The following is a 19,265-nucleotide window of genomic DNA, read 5'->3' as shown; positions in this document are numbered from 1 at the left end:
TTGAATTATTCAACAAATATTTAGCATCTACCATGAAAAGAGACTAGCTGGAGAGACCTGACTGGTGATGAAAATATTTTCAAGACATGGTATTACTACAATCAGTAAAGTTATTAGGTGAGCCTGAGGAGAGCACAGACCAGAAGGTAAGACAAAGACAGGGAGCTGGCAGGCTCGTATTGGGCTTATTCATAACTCTGAATTTTCTACTTGGAAGGTAAGTGAAGAAAACCAAGTGAGGCAATTTAGGGGCAAAGTTGGATTAGTGTCACAGAGTGAACATCAGCTGTATGCTTAACAACATTTTCTCAATGGCTGTGTCAGTAGCTGCAAATTATTAATATCACATAGCAGAATGTTCCAAAATCACTCATAGAGATATTCAAATAAAAAAAAACCTGACAATTCACCTCATAATCAGTAAATTATCAAAGGTAACAAAAGACTGAAAAAGTTTTGAAGGGACTATGAAAAGATGGGCATATCAATACACTGTCAGTCAAGTTACAAGAAGGTTTAACAACTCTACAAAGAAATTTGTATTTATGCAAAGAAAGTTCTAGAATCTCCATATCCTTTTATCCATAAATCCATTGCTAGGTATATCTATCTATCTATCTATCTATCTATCTATCTATCTATCTATCTATATATATATATATATATATACACATATACATATATATGTCCAAAGATAATGACAAAAAAGAAAGGTTCCAAAATAATTTCAGCAGCACTTTTTGTACTAGCAAAGAACTGGAAACAAAGTAGAAGAGTCCATTGATTGTGGGAATGACTTAAATTTGTGTTAAATGAATTTTAATGGAATATGAAACAATAAACATGATGAAAACAGGGAAGTATGAAAGACATAGTTCTGCTATAGTTTGTTTGGAAAATTCAAATTTGTTCCAACTTGATTGATATATTAGGGAATGAATTGAGCTTAACTCAAATTTTGTATTTACTTATATGAGATTTGTTCTATGAGAAAATCTCTAAAGAACACAGAAAACTGTATCACTTAAAGTAATTAATTCGCAAGCTGCAACCTTTATGACACTCACTTCCACAAGCAAACTCCAAGTATTTTCCAAAATCAAGTGCCATGTTTATTTTAAATCTTCTGGTGCAGTAGGATCTGTAGGCTGAAGAAAACTGTGTCACAGTACTCCCTTCCCACACCTTCTACCATCACTGAGATCCCCCCACAGTCTGAAGATGAAGCAGCAGCCTGAGGTTACAGATCCCATCACAATTTGTCATAGTATTTAAGTATTTTTTAACTATTAAACAAGCATAAAACTGTGTTACTGTTTTTACTAAGTACCTATGGCTTTTTTTTATTCCAGATGAAATTTTTGAGAATTAAGTCCATTTTATCATTGTTTTTAATGCACACTTTTGCAGTTATTTTTAGGAAGCATACAGAATGTCATAGCAGAATTGACTATATAAATTAAAGCAAAAAGAAATAAGTAAACCAAGAAAATAACATACAATGACTACAACAAATCAAATTAAAACAGCATGTAGAAAGCATACAAAACTGGATTCTGTGAAATTATAATGATCAAGTTTGGCACCCAATTAGAGAGATAAGAAGATATTTACCATCTCCAGCTCCCTCTTACCCCACACCTCTCCTTTGCAAAAGGGAGAAGAAGAGAATAAGCATTTATATAGAACTTACACAGTAAGCACTGTGCCAAGAGCTTTATTATCTCATTTAATTTTCACAAAATTACTCTGATGTGGGAGATGTTCATATCCCTATTTTTCAGTTGAAAAAACAAAGGCAAACAAATTAAGTGATTTACATAGGGTATACTAAGTATGTTATTGTCTTTTTTATGTGTAGTTTGATTTTGTCTTTTTTTTCCTTTTCTTTCTTCCTTCTTCCTTTATTACGTGAAACAGCTCTCTGGAAAGTTGTGAATAGGAAAGAGAAAACAAAAATTTCAATAAAAATTCATTAAAAAAGTAAGAAAATTCTGCCTCCAAGTTTTTCTAAATATACAGATGACACTTTTTTAAAAGAAATTATATATATATATATATATATATATATATATAACTATCAAAACAAAAGATATTTTAAGTGCCTTACTAATTGTAGTAGTTTCATTCAATCATTTATTAGCTAATTTTCAAGATAAAATAAACACTCAAGGAAAGGTTCATTGTAAAATGGCAGTGGATGTACATATGATTTTGATAATTTCCATCTTTTGGTCAACCTGTCATATCTAATTAGACTGGCAAGGTGCTGACAAAGAACTATGTTCCATCTGCCAATTTCTGTTGTTTGTGTTTGCATTATTAATATTGTCTTCAATCCAGTTTCTTTGAGGGAATCTTTTTAAAATTACTTGCCTATTTTGTGTGTTCTAGGTCAGTGAAAACTAGGTAATAAAAACTGTAAATCCATTAAGCCATGCACTACAATATGCTGAGAGCAAACAAAATGAGTCAGGGTGCCACTGTCAGCCCTTAGTATTATAGAATTATTTCTCCCTCAGGATACCTCATGTACTCATGTCACCATCTGATAAATGAGATGCCAATGCTATTCATATATTTCACATTAATAAAACTTAATGTTTCTATTTTGTTTTTGTTTTAAAAAAAAGTAGAAATAGAAATTCTAACATTTGCTTGCCATTCTCCAAAGTACTATACATGCACACTCCATATTGGAGTCTATTCCCTAAAGCTCTGACTTTCTAAGAAACAGATTTTGTTTCAGATCTTTGACCATTACACAGATACTAGATATGCCATTTTTCCCCAAGGCAGAAGTCCTACTTAATAGAAATCAAGGTAAATGGTGACAATGCAGCTGAAAAACTGGTCCTAGCTGCCTAAATTGAATAAACTAAACTGCAGGGATGTTAAGGGATCTATCCAGGGACACAACAGATAGCAATTATCAGAGACAAGATCTGAACTAACAGATTCTGGTTATAGCATCAGTACTTTTTCTACTCTAAAACACTAACTTTAATGACTAACAAGTTAGTTACAAGCTATACACAAGATATATTGGAAATAGCACAGAGAATTAAAGGAAATTGGGAAAGGTTTCCTGTTAAAAGTAGGATTTTGGCTGAGACTTGAAGGAAGCAAAGGAAACCAGGTGGCAGAAACAAGGGAGAGAATTTCAAGCAGGAAGAATAGCCAAAGAAAACAGTCCAAAGTCAGGAGATCAAGAAGGTCAGTGTCAATGGGTCACAGATTATGTATAAAGTATAAAAAAAAAATGGGAAAAGTAGGGGTTATGGTAGAGAGAAGGGAAGCAGTAATAATGAACTTTAAATACCAAAAACATGATTTTATATTTGATCCTGAAGTTGATAGATGGTTACTAGACTTTATCAAGGAGGGGAAAGGGGGGGGAACAGGGGGAGAAGGCGAACTATCCTGGTCAAAACTGTGCTTTTGGAAGATCATTTTGACAGTTGAGGATGGACTGGAGTGGAGAAATATGTGGTAGACAGACCAACCAGCAAGTGAGAGCCTCCATCAAGATGGTAGCAGTGTAAGAGGAAAGAAAGAACATATCTGCGAGATGTCATAAAGGTCAAAAAAAAAAAGTCTTGGAAATAGACTGGATATGGATATGGGGAGTAAGAGTAAGGAATTCAGGATGACAGCTAGACTTTGAGTCTACAAGATAAAAATGATGATGGTGCCCTTAACAATAAAAGGGAAATTAGGAAGAAAAGTAGGTTTGGAGTGGGGGGGTGGGGCACATGCAATGAGTAGTTTTAATTTAGTCGGTTTGAGATGTCTAAGGATATCCAGTTCAAGATGTCCAATAAATAATTAGACGTGCAAGATTGGAAGTCAAATGAGAGGTGAAGGCTAAATTAGTAGCATTGAAATGATAAATGAATCCATGGGAACAGATAAAACCATCAACTAAAATACTGAGAAATGGTCAGAATTCTAGGAGAAGGTAGTGCCTCAAAAACCTAAAGAGAAAAGAATGAATCATAACAAGGATGAACAGCAGTGTCAAAGGCTGAAGAGAATTCCTGAAGGATAGGATTGAGAAAAAGGCCATTTGATTTGGCTATTATGAAATCTTTAGTAAATTTAGAAAGAGCAATTTTAGTTGAATAATGAAGTCAGAAGTCAAATTTTAAAAAAAAGTTAAGAAGAGAATGAGAGATGATGAAGTGAAGGTGCCCATTGTCAATGTCTATCTCTACCTGTTTATCCACAAAATGAAGAAGAGATGTGAGATGATAGCTGGTGAGGATAGAATGACTAAGTGACAATTTTTTGAAGGTGGGGAGATAAAAAAAAATGTTTTTAGGCAGTAAGAAAGCAGCCAGAAGAAGGGTAAAGTTTGAAGATACATGAAAAAGAAAGAGTCGGGGCAGCTAGGTGGCGAAGTGGATAAAGCATCAGCCTTAGAGTAAAGAGTACCTGGGTTCAAATCCGGTCTCAGACACTTAAAAATTACCTAGCTGTGCGGCCTTGGGCAAGCCACTTAACCCCATTTGCCTTGCAAAAACCTTTAAAAAAAAAGAAAAGAAAAAAGAGAGAAAGAGAGAAAGAGAGAAAGAGAGAGAGAAAGAGAGAAAGACAGAAAGAGAGAAAGAGAGAAAGAAAGAGAGAAAGAGAGAAAGAGAGAAAGAAAGAAAGAAAGAAAGAAAGAAAGAAAGAAAGAAAGAAAGAAAGAAAGAAAGAAAGAAAGAAAGAAAGAAAGAAAGAAAGAAAGAGTCAACATGGTTGTGTGAAACTAGCTTGGTCCCAGAGTTTTTCCCTTCACAATGCTAAAGGAAGCCTCTACACAGACAATGAAGTCACAGATTCCACCAAAAAAAAGAAAAAAATCAAAACAGGTTCTCAATTGTAAACATGGTGGAGGATCTTCAGTGAATATCTGTCTCTTGGGGAAAAAAGGGAAAAAAAGTGAAGCTAGCCAAGAGAGTAGGAAAACCAACAGGAGGTTTTTAGTCACAGTGCAATCCAGATCCCAGCAGCCAGACAGCAAGTCAGCAGGGAGGGTCCCACCTAGGAGTGTCTCACCCCACACAAAGTCTGAACCCTGGGAACACTGGGGCAAAAGACAGGACTGGGTTGGGAACAAACCACTTCAGAGGCTGGACATAAAGAGGAAACAAAGCTCTGCAAAAGCAACACCTGGGCTTCACAGGCAACATCTCAGCTAATGATAAACCAGGGATCGGAGCTCAATCCCAGCACAAAAAGCTTGGGTTTATACTCCCTATAACCCAGAAGCAGAGCTCAAACAATCAAAATGAGCAAATAAATAAATAAATAAACAAGCAAACAAGCAAATAAATAAATAGATGAATAGCTAAACAGATTAATTAATTAATTAATTAATTGCTGAAAGAGCTCTGTAGAAAGTTACTATGAAGAAATAGATGATAAAAATGTCATCTCAGAAGAAGAAAGTGACAGATTACCTACATGGGAAATCTCAAAGGAGCCTATGGATTGGACTCAAATCCAAAACCTCATAGAAGAGTTTTAAAAAGAATTTAAAAAATCAAAGACGAGACAAAGAAGAAAACTTGTCAAAAGAAATGAGAGCCATGCAGGAAAATTATGAAAAAATTGACCAAAGAAATCAATTCCTTTAAAAGCATGTAACCCTTGAAAAAATAAAAATGACCACATGGAAAAGGAATATAACTCATCTAAAACTCAAATTGATCCACTGGAAAGGATATATAAGTCAACAAAAAGTAAAATTAACAAATTGGAAAAGGAAATACAGAATCTAACAGAAGAAAGTAAAACCCTAAAAATTAGAATTGGACAAACAGAAACTAATGAATCTATGAGTCATTAAGATTCCATTAAACAAACTCAAAAGACTGAAAAAAGCCTGAAGAAAATGTAAAGTAACTTTTAGAAAAGACAGACAACCTTGAAAATAGATTAGAAAGAGATAATTTATGAATAACTGACCTACCAGAAACCCTAGATCAAAAAAAAAAGAACCTGGAAAATGTTTTTCAGGAAATATAAGGGGGAAAAATATCCAAATACACTAAAATAAGAAGACAAAATAGTCCCTGAAAAAATACACAAAACACCTCCAGAAAGAGACCCCAGGATAAAAACTCCAAGAACTATCACAGCCAAATTCCAGAATTCTCAAATAAAGGAGAAAATACTGCAAGCAACCAATAATAAACAATTTTAAATATAAAGAAAATACAATCAGAATTACAGAAGACTTATCAGCTTCAATATCAAAAGGATTGGAGGACTGGAAATATGATATTTTGGAGGGCTAAGGACCTTGGATTACAAGAATTTACTACCCTGCAAAACTCAGCATATTTTGTCAGAGGAAAAGATACATGTTCAAAGAGGACTTCCAAAATTTCCTGCTAAAAAAACAAGAAATGGACAGAGAATTCAGCCTTTGAAAAGAAGACTCAAGAGATACATTAAAAAGATAAACAGGAAGGCGGAAAAAAGGGTTAGTTTAAAACATTAAATTGCATACAACCCTACAAGGAAAGATAGCACTTCTAACTCTTGAGAATTGTATTGCTCTTAGGATAGTTAAAGGTTTGAATATAGTTGAAGAGATTGTACTTAGAAGATATGGGTATGGTTGGCTCCTGTCCATCATTATGGAAGAAGACCAAAATGATGTCACTATGTTTGAAACAAATTACAGGAGCAGCTAGGTGGCATAGTGGATAAAGCACCAGCCCTGGAGTCAGGAAGAATTGAGTTCAAATCTGGCCTCAGACACTTAATAATTACCTAACTGTGTGACCTTGGGCAAGTCATTTAACCCCACTGCCTTACCAAAAAAAAAAAAAAAGCAAAAAAGGAAAGAAACAAACAAATTACAGTGTGTCTGACTATAAGGTGATCAGATCCAATATGAGCTCAGAATGCTTTACCACAAGTTAGACACAAATTGTCCAGGTGAACACCTGAGGTATTTACTATAAATTTATATATCTCATGTTTCCTTTGAGCTAATTTAATTCTGCCCAGTGCATAGAGCTCAGCACTTTCTCTGTACCCTGTGGTGGGTGGTCCTGTGCTAGTGTTTCCAGGGCTTTACAATAAATTCTAAAGTTCTAAAAGAGAGAGAGACCTTCAGAGTGTCCTGGCACTTAAGATTATATAGAGGCAATATACATAATTAAATCAGAAGTGACTAGACATTACTAGATACCTAGAGGCTTACAGTACAAGAGGGGCAGAGGGTGGGAACCTACTTAGAAAGGCTAGTTATAAAGAGATTAGGAAGAGATCTTATCTTAATACATACTTTAGTTAAGGAGGGTTTTAATATCATGGGGATACCTACAGCTGTGGGGCTGTTGAAGCACTATAGAAATATAGGGAGAGGGTATACTCAGAGGGACCTGATATGAAAACATCATGAAGAAATGGAATTTGCTTGAAGCTCAGACTACAAATGGAAAAAGTATGTTTCTGGGGGGCAGGGGGAGAGTAAATGGTTCATTTGGCTTTGCCTGATGCTTTGGTTCATTGAGGATTATGTGTTATATAGTGGGTACTTGAAAAAGGGGATAAGGTATAAAGTGATTAGAATTAGATGTGATTCATGAATCTTGAGAAGTCTTTTTTTTTGGCAAGACAATGGGGTTAAGTGACTTTCCCAAGGTCACACAGCTAATTATTAAGTATCTGAGGCTGGATTTTAACTCAGTTCCTCCAGACTCCAGGGCTGGTGTTTATCCATTGTGCTACCTAGCTGCCTCCAAGAAGTATATTTCTAATGAGACAGAAGAGGAGAGGGAATTTAATGACCATAAGGCAATGCTGTTTAACAATCAAACAATCAATCTTTGATTGTACTTTGACAGTATTTTGATTAATAGTACTTCTAGCAGATCAGATAAAAGGAGTATATTTTGTAAAGGGGATTAAATACAAGACAGGGTTAAAAACATCAAAAACATAAAAAGAAGGAAAAGGTAAGAGAGACATAAAGATTTATTACAGTAGAGGGAAAGAAGGGAGGGTGTGAACACTGAGTAAATAAATTTGGTACAGAGGGTTAGGGTTAGGGTTATACATTCCCAATTGGGTTTAAAAATATATTCTTCCCTAGATAGAGTAGGGAAGGAAAGGGAAAGGAAAGGGAAGAATGGACTAATAAAAGGTAAGGTAAAGGTATAAGTGAAAGTTAAAAAAAGCTGAAATTTAAAAAGTTGAAGCAGAAAGGGAACAAACATTAATGGGTAGGAATAAAAGAAAAGAAAAGGAAAGAGAAAAGTACAAATAGGGAAAGATAACATAGAGGAAAATAAAGATTAAGTAATCTTAACTGTAAATGTGAATGGAATTAATGTTCCCATAAAACAGAAGTGAGTAGCAGGACAGATTAAAAGTCAGAATCCTACAATATATTATTTATAAGAAATACATTTGAAGCAGGGTAAAGGTAACATGCTGGAGCAAAATATATCAGGCTTCAGAGGAAATAAAAAAAATCTGGGATGGCAATCCTGATCTCAGACAAAGCAAAATCAAAAATATATCTCATTAAAAGGGATAAGGAAGGAAATTGCATCATCTTAAAAGACACCATAGGCAGTGAAGTTATATCATTATTAAATTTGGTGGTATAGGATCCAAATTCGTAAAGAAGAAGTTGATTGAATTACAAGGAAACAAAGACAGCAAAAGCAAAATAGTAAGGGACCTCAACTTCCCTCTCTTAGAACCTGATAAATCTGATTGCAAAATAAAAAAGAAAGAAGTTAAGAAGGTGAATGAAATCTTAGAAAACTTAGATAAGATAGAACTGGAGAAAACTGAATGGGGATAGAATAGAATATACATTTTTCTCTATACTATACAATACCAATACAAAAATTGACCATGTACTAGGGCATAAAAACCTTACAAACAAATGCAGAAAGACAGAAATAATAAATTCATACTTTTTAGATCATGATGTAATAAAAATTACATGAAATAAAGGCCATGAAAAAATAAACCAAAAATTAATTGGAAACCAAAAACTTAATGAGTAGTTCAAACAACAAATCACAGAAATAATCATTTCATCCAAGAAAATGATGAGACATCATACTTAAATTTATAGGATATAGTCAAGGCAGTTCTTAGGGTAAATTTTTATATTCCTAAAAACTTATATAAATAAGATAGGGAAATAGGAGTACAGTGAATTGGATATGCAACTGAAAAAAGCTAAAAAAAAAGAAAACATTGAAGATCCTCAATTAAATGCAAATTAGAAATTCTGAAAATCAAGGGAGAGATTAATAAAACTGAAAGCAAGAAAACCATTAATCTAAAAAATAAAACCAATAAAATAAACATTTGGTTAAATTAATTTTAAAAAAGAAAGAATACCACCAAATTACTAGTATCAAAAATGAAAAGGGTGAACTCATGAGGAAGAAATTAAAATAAATAATACAGAACTATTTTGCCCAACAGTATGTCAATAAATTTTATAACCTTAGTGAAATGAATCAATATTTGCAAAAATACAAAATAACCAGGTTAACAGAAGAGGAAATAAAATTCTTAAATAATCCCATTTCAGAAAAAGAAATTGAAGAAACCACCAATAAACTCTCTTAAGAAAAAGTCTCCAGGACAAGATGGATTTACAAATGAATTCTACCAAACGCTTAAAGAACAGTTAATTCCAATTCTACGTAAATTATTTTTTTTAAAAAAAGGAGTTCTGCTGAATTCCTTTTATGACACCAATATGGTACTGAAATCTAAACCAGGAAGAGTCAAAATGTCTCTTATTATAGACCAAATTATAGACCAATCTCTCTAAGAATATTAATTCAAAAATCTTAAATAAAATTTTATCAAAGAGAGTACAAGATATCACTAGGATAAGATACCATGATCACATAGGATTTATACCAAGTAAGCAGGGCTGGTTTAATGTTTGGAAAACATTCAACATAATTGAACATATCAAAAATAAAACCACTAGAAATTATATGATTATTTCAATACTTGAGAAAACCTTTGACAAAATACAACATCCATTCCTAGGAGAACCTGAGTTCTAATCCGGCTTCAGACACTTAATAATTGCCTAGGTGTGTGACCTTGGGCAAGTCACTTAACCCCACTGCCTTGCAAAAGAACAGAAAGAAAACAAAAAAAAATAATAAGCAATATCTATTTAAAATCATCAACAAATATTAAACTAGAAGCATTTCTAATAAGATCAGGGGTAAAACAAGGATGTCCATTACCATCATTACTATTCAATATAGCATTAGAAATGTTAGCTTTTAGCAATAAGAGAAAAACAATTTGAAGGAATCAGAATTGGCAATGAGGAAGCAAAACTTTCCCTCTCTGCAGATAATTTGATGATATTAATTAGAGAACCCTAAAACACCATCTTAAAAAACTACTTGAAACAATTAACAAATTCAGCAAAGTAGGAGGATACAAAGTTATCAGCATTTCTATATAACAACCAAAAAACCCAAGGACAAGAGATAAAAAAGAGAAATTCCATTTAAACTAACTGCAAACAATTAAAAACTTGGGAATCTACCTCCCATGACAAACCCAGAAACTATATAAACACAATAAAAATCACTTTTCACACAAAGTCAGATCTAAATAACTGGGAAAAAATGACAATTACTCATTTTTAGGCTAAGCTAATATAACAAAAATAACAATTCCATCCAAATTTAGTTACTTATTCAGTGCTATACCAAGCAAACTACCAAATAACTAATTTACTGAGCTAGAAAAAAATAGCAACAAATTTATCTGGGGCAACAAAAGGTCAAGAACAACAAAGGAAATGATGAAAAAAATTTAAAGGAATGTGATCTAGCTCTAGCAGATCTAAAACTATACTATAAAGCTATAGAGATCAAAACTGACTGGTACTGACTGAGAAACAGAGTAATGGACCAGCCAATAGATAGAGCAGAAGCACAAAAGAAACTGTGGCAAATGACTACAGTAATATATTGTTTGACAAATCCAAAGACATTAGCTTCTGGGATAAGAACTCACTATTGGACAAAAATTATTGGGAAAACTGGAAAATAATATGGCAAAAAGTAGGCATAGACCCACATCTCATACCCTATATCAAAATAAGGTCCAAGTAGATATAGAATTTAGACGTAAAGGGTGATACCATAGACCAATTAACAGATAAAGTAATACTCTATCAGATCTAAGGGGAGAAATTTATGATCAACAAGAATTAGAGTACATTATAAACTGAAAAATGGATAATTCTGACTATATTAAATTTTAAAAATTTTGCGTAATAAAAACAATGTTGCCAAGATTAAAAGGAAAACAGAAAGCTGGAAAACAATTTTCACAGCTAGGGGTCCTAATAAAGGTCTCATTTCTAAAATATATAGAATCGAATTTATAAGCTATAAGTCACTCCCCAACTGAAAAATGGCCAAAGTTATGAACAAGCAGTTTTCATACAAAGAAATTAAAGCAAAATATATAATCAGCTGAAAAAATGCTCCAAATTAATACAGACTACAATAATATAAATTAAAACAACTATGAGGTACCACCTCACAACTATCTTATTGCCTAAGATGACAAAAAAAAGGGAAAATGATCAGTGTTGGAGAGATTGTGGGAGGATTGAGACATTAATGCACTACTTTGGAACTGTGAACTAATTGAACCATTCTGGAGAACAATAGGCTAATCAATAGGCTAACTAATCAAACCCTTTGACCCAGCAATACCAAAACTAGGCCTATATCCAGAAGAAATCATAAAAAAATGGGCAAAGTCCCACATGTTCCAAAATTTTCATAGTAGCACTTTCAAAAAGGTAAAGAATTGGAAATTGAAGGGATGTCCATTCATTGGGGAATAGCTAAACAAGCAACAGTATATGAATGTTATGGAGTACTATTCTTCTATAAGAAACCATGAATGGTCAGACTCCAGAGAAGCATGGAAAGAATTACAGAACCTGATGTTGAGCAAAGGGAGCAGAATCAGAACACTGTACACATTAACAACAACATTATGAGTTATCAACTTTGATGGATCCAGCTCCTCTCAGCAGTTCAGAGAGCTAGGACAACCATGGGAGAACTATTAAGGACAATGCTATCCACATCATGATGAAAAATAAAAAAAATAGTAACAAAACAAAAAACAGTTTGGAATCTGAATAAGCACTATGTTCACTTTTTTAAAATTTCTCTTTTGTTTTTCCCTCCTATCTCATAGGTTTTTTTTTCCCTTAGTACTAATAAATATGTTAAACACATATTTATGTTTTAAACACAAATGTATATGTACAATGTTCTCTAGATTGTCTGCTGCTGAAGAGAGGGGTTTGGGAAGGAAGGGTGGAAGGAAATTAGGTAAAATACGTAAGCATGTGGATAAATGTTGAAAAACTTTCATTAACACGAAATGGGGGGGGCAGCTAGGTGGCACAGTGGATAGAGCACTGGCCCTGGAGTCAGGTGGACCTGAGTTCAAATCTGACCTCAGACACTTAATAATTGTCTGGCTGTGTGACCTTGGGCAAGTCACTTAACCCCATTGCCCTTTAAATAAATTAAAAACAAAATAAAAAAACATGTAATTGGAAAAATAAGAAATCAATGAGGGAAAAAAATAAGATAACTGAGAGTTTGGGGTGGAGGGTAGAATCTGCTGGAGAAGATCAGATGGGATGTATCACATGAGTATATACATCAGTCTGTCTTGGCAAAGAGATAGGTCATCTCAGTACATGAGATAGGGTGAAGGAAGAGATAGTGACAGAAGTTATCTAGGTCAGATAAAAAGAGAAGAAAACAAGAAAAAAATTCCTGCAATCCTGAGAGATCTGCCATGGACAACATCTCCCAAATTCAGAGAAAAAAACTACAGAGTCTGAATGCATGCATGCTATGTTCACTTTTTTAAAACTTATGTTTTTCCTTCCTTTTTCATGGTTTTTTTTTCCTTTCCTCTTAGTTCTAATTCCTCTTTCACAATATGGCTAACATGTAAATAAGTTAAAACACAAATGTTTGCCACCATGGAAAGGGAAAAGAGAAGCGAGGATGGTAGAAAAATGCGTACATCACAAATTTGCAAATAGATAAATGTTGAAAAATTATTATAGCATACAATTAGAAAAAATAAAATTTCAATAAAAAAAGAAAAATGGCAAATGTTTTCAATTTATTATAATATGAGGTAAGGTCATCAGCTGAGTGAGAGGAGAAAGTCTGAGGAGTAATGAAAAAGTTTAGAAGAATTGCCATGGTGAGTGAGAAAGTGAATCTAAGCATCACCAGAATAGGGGCAATAAAAAGATGATTTTTTTTTAAATTTAGAAGAATAACTTGAGGTCACTGAATAGTAAACAATTTCTCAAAAGCAATCTAGTTCATGCTCTTCCCTTTATTCAATTCTGGACCCAGTTTTTTGTCCATCTGTAGTGTCTGAAAGATGTGTGAATAGACCAACTCTGTTCTTCAAAATAAACTATATAGTCTGGTTTGTAGGCTTTTTTATATATAGATTAATTCCAACTCTTTTGAGTAGAGACCTCATTAAAGAAAACTCCTTGCATTGAAGCAATTAAGAGAGAATTATTCACAAAGAAAAGCATCAGGAGAACCTCACCATCCAAAAGAACTCCCTCTTTCAAATGAACTAACAAGCTAGATAGTCTCCATAATAGTGGCAAATAACGTTAGCAAGCATATGTATCCTTGATTTTTCGCTAAATTCAAAATTAATAATCAGTCAATAATTTTCTATGTTGTGAACAATCTTGTAACCCATATGTGATTTACTTCTATCATGGGCTAGGCATTTTCTCAACACAGAAATAACTGATTTCAGGAGAGTTTTTAACACTGAAGTCTGCTCTATATCAAATGACATTTTTGTCTTGATAAACAATAAACACAATAGGATTTTATGTGCTTTGCAGCTTTCACTCAATTGCATGACTGTAAAGTTATACTCCTTTTGAGAGTCATTTATTTGTTAGATCATTTTGTTTCATTCTTAAACTTTGATCAAGTATATCCTTGAGACGTGTGTAAATTACTCTCATAAAGATTTTACAAAGATGAGAAAGAATGTATACTAACTGGGCTAAGATAAGCAACATCTACCACACTCAAAATTAGATTAGTTTTTCCTTAAAATATATTGAAATTGGGGCAGAGCCAAGATTGTAGCATGAAGTCAGGAATTCCCAAAAACTCTCTTCCAAAATACCCAAAAACCTTAAAATTATGACTGAAACCAAATTTTAGAGAGGCAGAATCCACAGAAAGAGTCAGTGAAACAATTTTCCAGCCCAAGATAACCTGGAAGGTCCATAAGGAGGTTCTGATCCACCAAATTGGAAGGGGCAGCAAAGCAGCCAGGATTGCAGCACCAGAGCAAACATGCTTCAGCCTTCCAGGAACAGCAAGCAGATTGCCTGGATGCCTAGGGGTGCAAGGATTTGTGGACCTCCCAACTCAGGGATCACCAAGCATAACTTGGAAGATGAGTTGGAAAATTAACAAAGTGAGAGCAGAGCTCTGGTCAGTGCATCCCTGGCTTAGGCGGAAGCAGGCCTGTGGAGCCACCCAGCAGCTGCTTCCAAAGCACTAAGTCCATGTAAGGTAAGGGGTGGGGAAAGACTGTCGAGGTTTCTCCATTATCCCTGGACAGGATTCTGCTGCTTTGTCCACATTCAGACCCTGGTCACAGTCTAAGGCCCCTGCTTTGGCAGGGACCCTCCTCACAGTTCCAGGGTAGAGGGGAATGCTTGTGGGCATCTGAAGAACAAAACACAAGCCAGGGGAGCAATCAGAGCCTCTCATAAGACCTTGAAGGAACTGAGGTCCTTGCAGGGGTGTACCAATAACACTCAAAAACTTGGGAAGTACCTCAAAACCAGTACAAAGGCTGGGGAAATAAGTAAAAAGAAAAAAAAAGAATCTGACCATAGATTATTACTTTGGTTCCATGGAGGATCAAAACACACACTCAAAGTCTAAGCTTCTGTATCAAAAGCCTCTAAGAAAAATATGAATTGGTCTCAGGCTATGGAAGAGCTCAAAAAAGATTTTTAAAATTAAGTAAAGGAGGTAGAGGAAAAATTGGGAATAAAAATAAGAGCAATGCAGAAAAACCATGAAAACCAAGTCAGCAGCTTGGTCAAGGAGATGTCAAAAAATATCAAAGAAAACATGTTAAAAAACAATTTAATTCAATTAGAAAAAGCAGTCTAAAAAGACAATGAGGTCAAAAAGCAGAATTACCCAGATAGAAAAGAAGATAAGAAAGCTCTCTGAAGAAAACAACTCCTTCAAATGTAGAATGATGCTAAAGAAGGTTGATGACTTTGTGAGAAATCAAGAAACAATAAAACAAAAAACTAGAAGACAACTAATTGGTAAAACAACTGACCTGGAAAACAGATCCAGCAGAGAGAATTTAAAAAATTACTGGGCTACCTGAAAGTCATGACCAGGAAAAGAGTCTTGATTTTATTTTTAAAGAATTACTATGAGGCGGCTAGGTGGCCCTGGAGTCAGGAGTACCTGGGTTCAAATCCAGTCTCAGACTCTAAATAATTACCCAGCTGTGTGGCCTTGGGCAAGCCACTTAACACCATTTGCCTTGCAAAAAAACTAAAAAAAAAAAAAAAAAAAAAAAAGAATTACTAGAGGAAAATTGCCCTTATATCCTAGAATTATAGGGTAAAATAAAATTGAGGGAATTCACCAATCACCTCTTGAAAGAGATCCAAAAAAAAAAAATAACCTCCAGGAATATTATAGCCAAATTGCAGAATTCCCAAGTCAAAGAGAAATTATTACAAGCAGTCAGAAAGAAACAATTCAGTTATCATGGAGCTACAATCAGGATTATACAGGAATTAGTAGCATCTACATTATGGGGCTTGTTGGGTTTGAAACATGATATTCCAGAAGGCAAAAGAGTATGGATTACAACTGAGAATCAACTACCCAACAAAAGTGAATATTCTTTTCCAGGGGAAAAAAGATGGACATTCTATGAAATAGAGAACATTCTAACTTTCCTGTTCAAACAACCAGAGCAGAACAGAAAGTTTGTTCTCCAAGTACAGGCAAAGCATAGAGAGTATAGACAGGAAAGGCAAATTATGAGGGATTCAATAATGCTGAACTGCGTGTATTCCTACATGGGAAGAAGATACTGACAACTCATATGAACCATCTCAATTAATAGAGCAATTAAAAGGAGCATATCTAGAGAAGGCACAGGAGGGAGTTGAATATGAAGGTATGATATATTATAAAGATGGAGTCAATGAGTGAAAAAGGAATGTACTGGGAGAAAAGGAGAGGTAGAATGGGCTGATAGTTCATGTAAAAGAGTCAAGAAAAAGCTTTTGCAATGGAGTGGAAGGTGGAAGTTGAGGACAAATGAGTGAGCCTAAATTCTCATTGGAAATGACTCAGAGAGAAAACAACATCCACACTTAACAGGGTACAGAAACCTATCTTACCATAGAGGAAAAAAGAGAGGAAGGGGTTGGGAGAAAAGGGATGGAGGTGGGGGTAGGGGGATGTAGGTAATAGAGGACAGGAAAAATCGTGGGAGAGGGTAGTCAGATACAACACACTATTTTTGTTTTTTACAAGGTGGTGGGGTTAGGTGGCTTGCCCATGCAGCTAGGTGGTTGTGGGATGTCTGGGGCAGGATCTGGGCTTGGGTCCTTCTGGCTGAGTGCTCCTGTATCACTTGGCTGTCCCACAATATCCTTTTAAGAAGGAACAATATGAAAGGAGAGAAAGAATAGAATAAATGGGAGTGGGGAGAAATGGATGGAGGGAAATACAATTAGCAATAGCAACTGTAAGAAAGAAATATTGAAGCAACTTCTCTGAATGCGATCCATCCCAGAGACAGAGCTGATGGTATCTGAACACAGACTGTAGTACATTTTTTTTCTTTTTCTCTCACTTTATTTTTCATGAGATTTTTCTATTTTTCTGGGGGAGGGGAGTATTATGTTCACTCTTACCACAAGACTATTTTAGTAAAGTGTAAATAAATAAAGTTTTTTGAAAAGAACTGGTTCTAGTCACCTAACCTAAGTACAGATACTCCTTCCTCAATCTAAACACCTCTTCTGACTGGCATGCTACCAAGATGAATATGAGGGCAGGGAAGTTTCACCCAGCTGAATCAATACTTTATCTTTACTGAATATCTTTTCCATGTCATTCCTAAGTAAATTTCCTGTTAATTGTTAGATGATCTATGAGAATCTCATTTCATTCTAATCCCTTATTAGTCTAAGTCAGGCCCAGACTAGAACAATAATCAAACAAGATTATCAGTACCTCATTCTCATCTCGCCTCTCCCACTTCTAAACTGGGATTCATTTATTTCTCCAATGGTTATAATGAATTCCTCCCACAATGACTTTCTGAAAAGTCCTTTCCTAACTCTAAGATCTAAATCAAGCAGCACAATACTTATAGTGTGAGCCAATCCCCCAGGTAAAGGTGTCCTTTCTATCCTCAAATTTTTTATAGTGCTTAGTTTGTCTTTTCTTTTTGCTCTTAGTTGACATTGTTTTGTGTCACAGTTATTTGTGAATTACTTTCCATGTACCCCACCACCACCACATTCCATTATAAAGTCCTTGAGAACAAGTGTATTGCTGTGGTTTGTCTTTGTATTCCTAGCATATAGCATTAAAGCTTTGTTAACAAGATTTTCTAAATCAAATCAATATATATCATTATCTACTATAAACTAAGAAATACATGCATCAATATTTGTCGCTTTTGAAACAAAGGTCTAAGACCATTTAAAATAGCCAGACAGCATAAAATATCTAAGTGAATATATGCCAAAACAAAGGAACTATATGAACATAAACATAAAATACCTTTTATACAAGTAAACTCAGATCTAAACAATTTAAGTAATATTTATTGTTCATAAGTAGGTAAAGCCAATATAATTTTTAAAAAAATCATTTTAATTACTTAGGAAAAATAATAACAAAGTTCATTTTGAAGAACAAAAGGTCAGGAACTTCAAAGAAACCAGGAGAAAAAGATGTAAAAGAAGTAGACAGTATCAAACCTTAAGCTATATCATAAGGTGAGAGCATTGCTGAAATGTAAAATGGACAAGTCCAAGTATTTTAAACTAAAATTTTCTTATATATATAAAACTTTATTGAAAGAATGCAGAAAAGCGAGGAAAAATTTTCTTAGACAATCTCTCAGATAGAATGTGACTACAGTGTAATATTGTTGTGGTATAGGAAATGATGAGCTGGTTGATTTGGGGGGGGGGAGGAAAAATCTACACCTATGAAGAAATATGCTCTCCAGAGAACAGAGAACAAGTAGAAAGAGCATACTATAGTCTTATACATATATGCATGAATGTATATGTGTATATATAGATGCATAAGTACATATATATATATATATATACAGAGAGAGAAAGTGAGAGAAATATATAGATATATCTATATCAGTAGGTTTAATATATCTATATATCTATATATATATATATTGAGAGAGAGAGAGAGAGAGAGAGAGAGAGAGAGAGAGAGCGAGCCACCTTTAATTGCAGTCTTCTTGGGGAGGGATGGGGATAGGAAAAAAAGAAAGTAAAACATACATATCAGAGAACAAAATAAAGTCAATAAGGTAGCAAAGTGGGGCAACTTTGAAAACAATGCATGCTATTTATGATATAGGTTTTCCTGAATTAGAAATTTATTATTTGATATTGAATCTTCTCATGTTTTGCTGTGTACATGCCAATGTTTTTTTCTTTTCTCATTTTATATTTAAGCTTAAAATAAAAAAATTTCCAAAAAAATTAAACAATAAAACAAAAGTCAAAGAATAGACTTGGTTTTAACAAAAACAATTACCTTGGTGAAATAAGTTATCTTATCTAAGACCCTAAAAACTGTATTCTCAGGAATGTGTGGCTATATTTATCAGAATCCACTTACTTACAAGGTTTTTAATCCTACTATAGGACAAAGGCATGCAGAACACCTATATTTGACTGTGCAGGTAACAATCTTTACTGTGGGGGTAAGCATTCAAAGAGAGAACAGGAGAGATAGATAAAAATTCCTGCTGTATACAGAATCCAAACTTTTAAAAATAAAATAAAATTTCTTCAAATGTGACTTCAAGTTTCTTCTTCAGGAAATGTAATGGTCATAGGAAAAAAACTTTTTTGTACCCTACTGAGAATGATATTTTTTAAT

The 19,265-nt window shown here is 34.1% G+C and overlaps 1 protein-coding gene across 20 annotated transcripts in view; it reads right to left on the bottom strand.

The window, feature by feature from the left end:
- The window catches only part of ARB2A (ARB2 cotranscriptional regulator A), a 490,274-nt gene that overhangs the window by 391,267 nt on the left and 79,742 nt on the right, over nt 1–19,265 (bottom strand). The gene's annotated exons all lie outside the window — the stretch shown is intronic.

The sequence above is a fragment of the Macrotis lagotis genome, chromosome X (assembly GCF_037893015.1).
Source record: "Macrotis lagotis isolate mMagLag1 chromosome X, bilby.v1.9.chrom.fasta, whole genome shotgun sequence".
In the NCBI taxonomy this organism is placed as follows: domain Eukaryota; kingdom Metazoa; phylum Chordata; class Mammalia; order Peramelemorphia; family Peramelidae; genus Macrotis; species Macrotis lagotis.
Note: the sequence above shows the minus strand (reverse complement) of the source record. Positions and strands in the feature narration are given on the sequence as shown.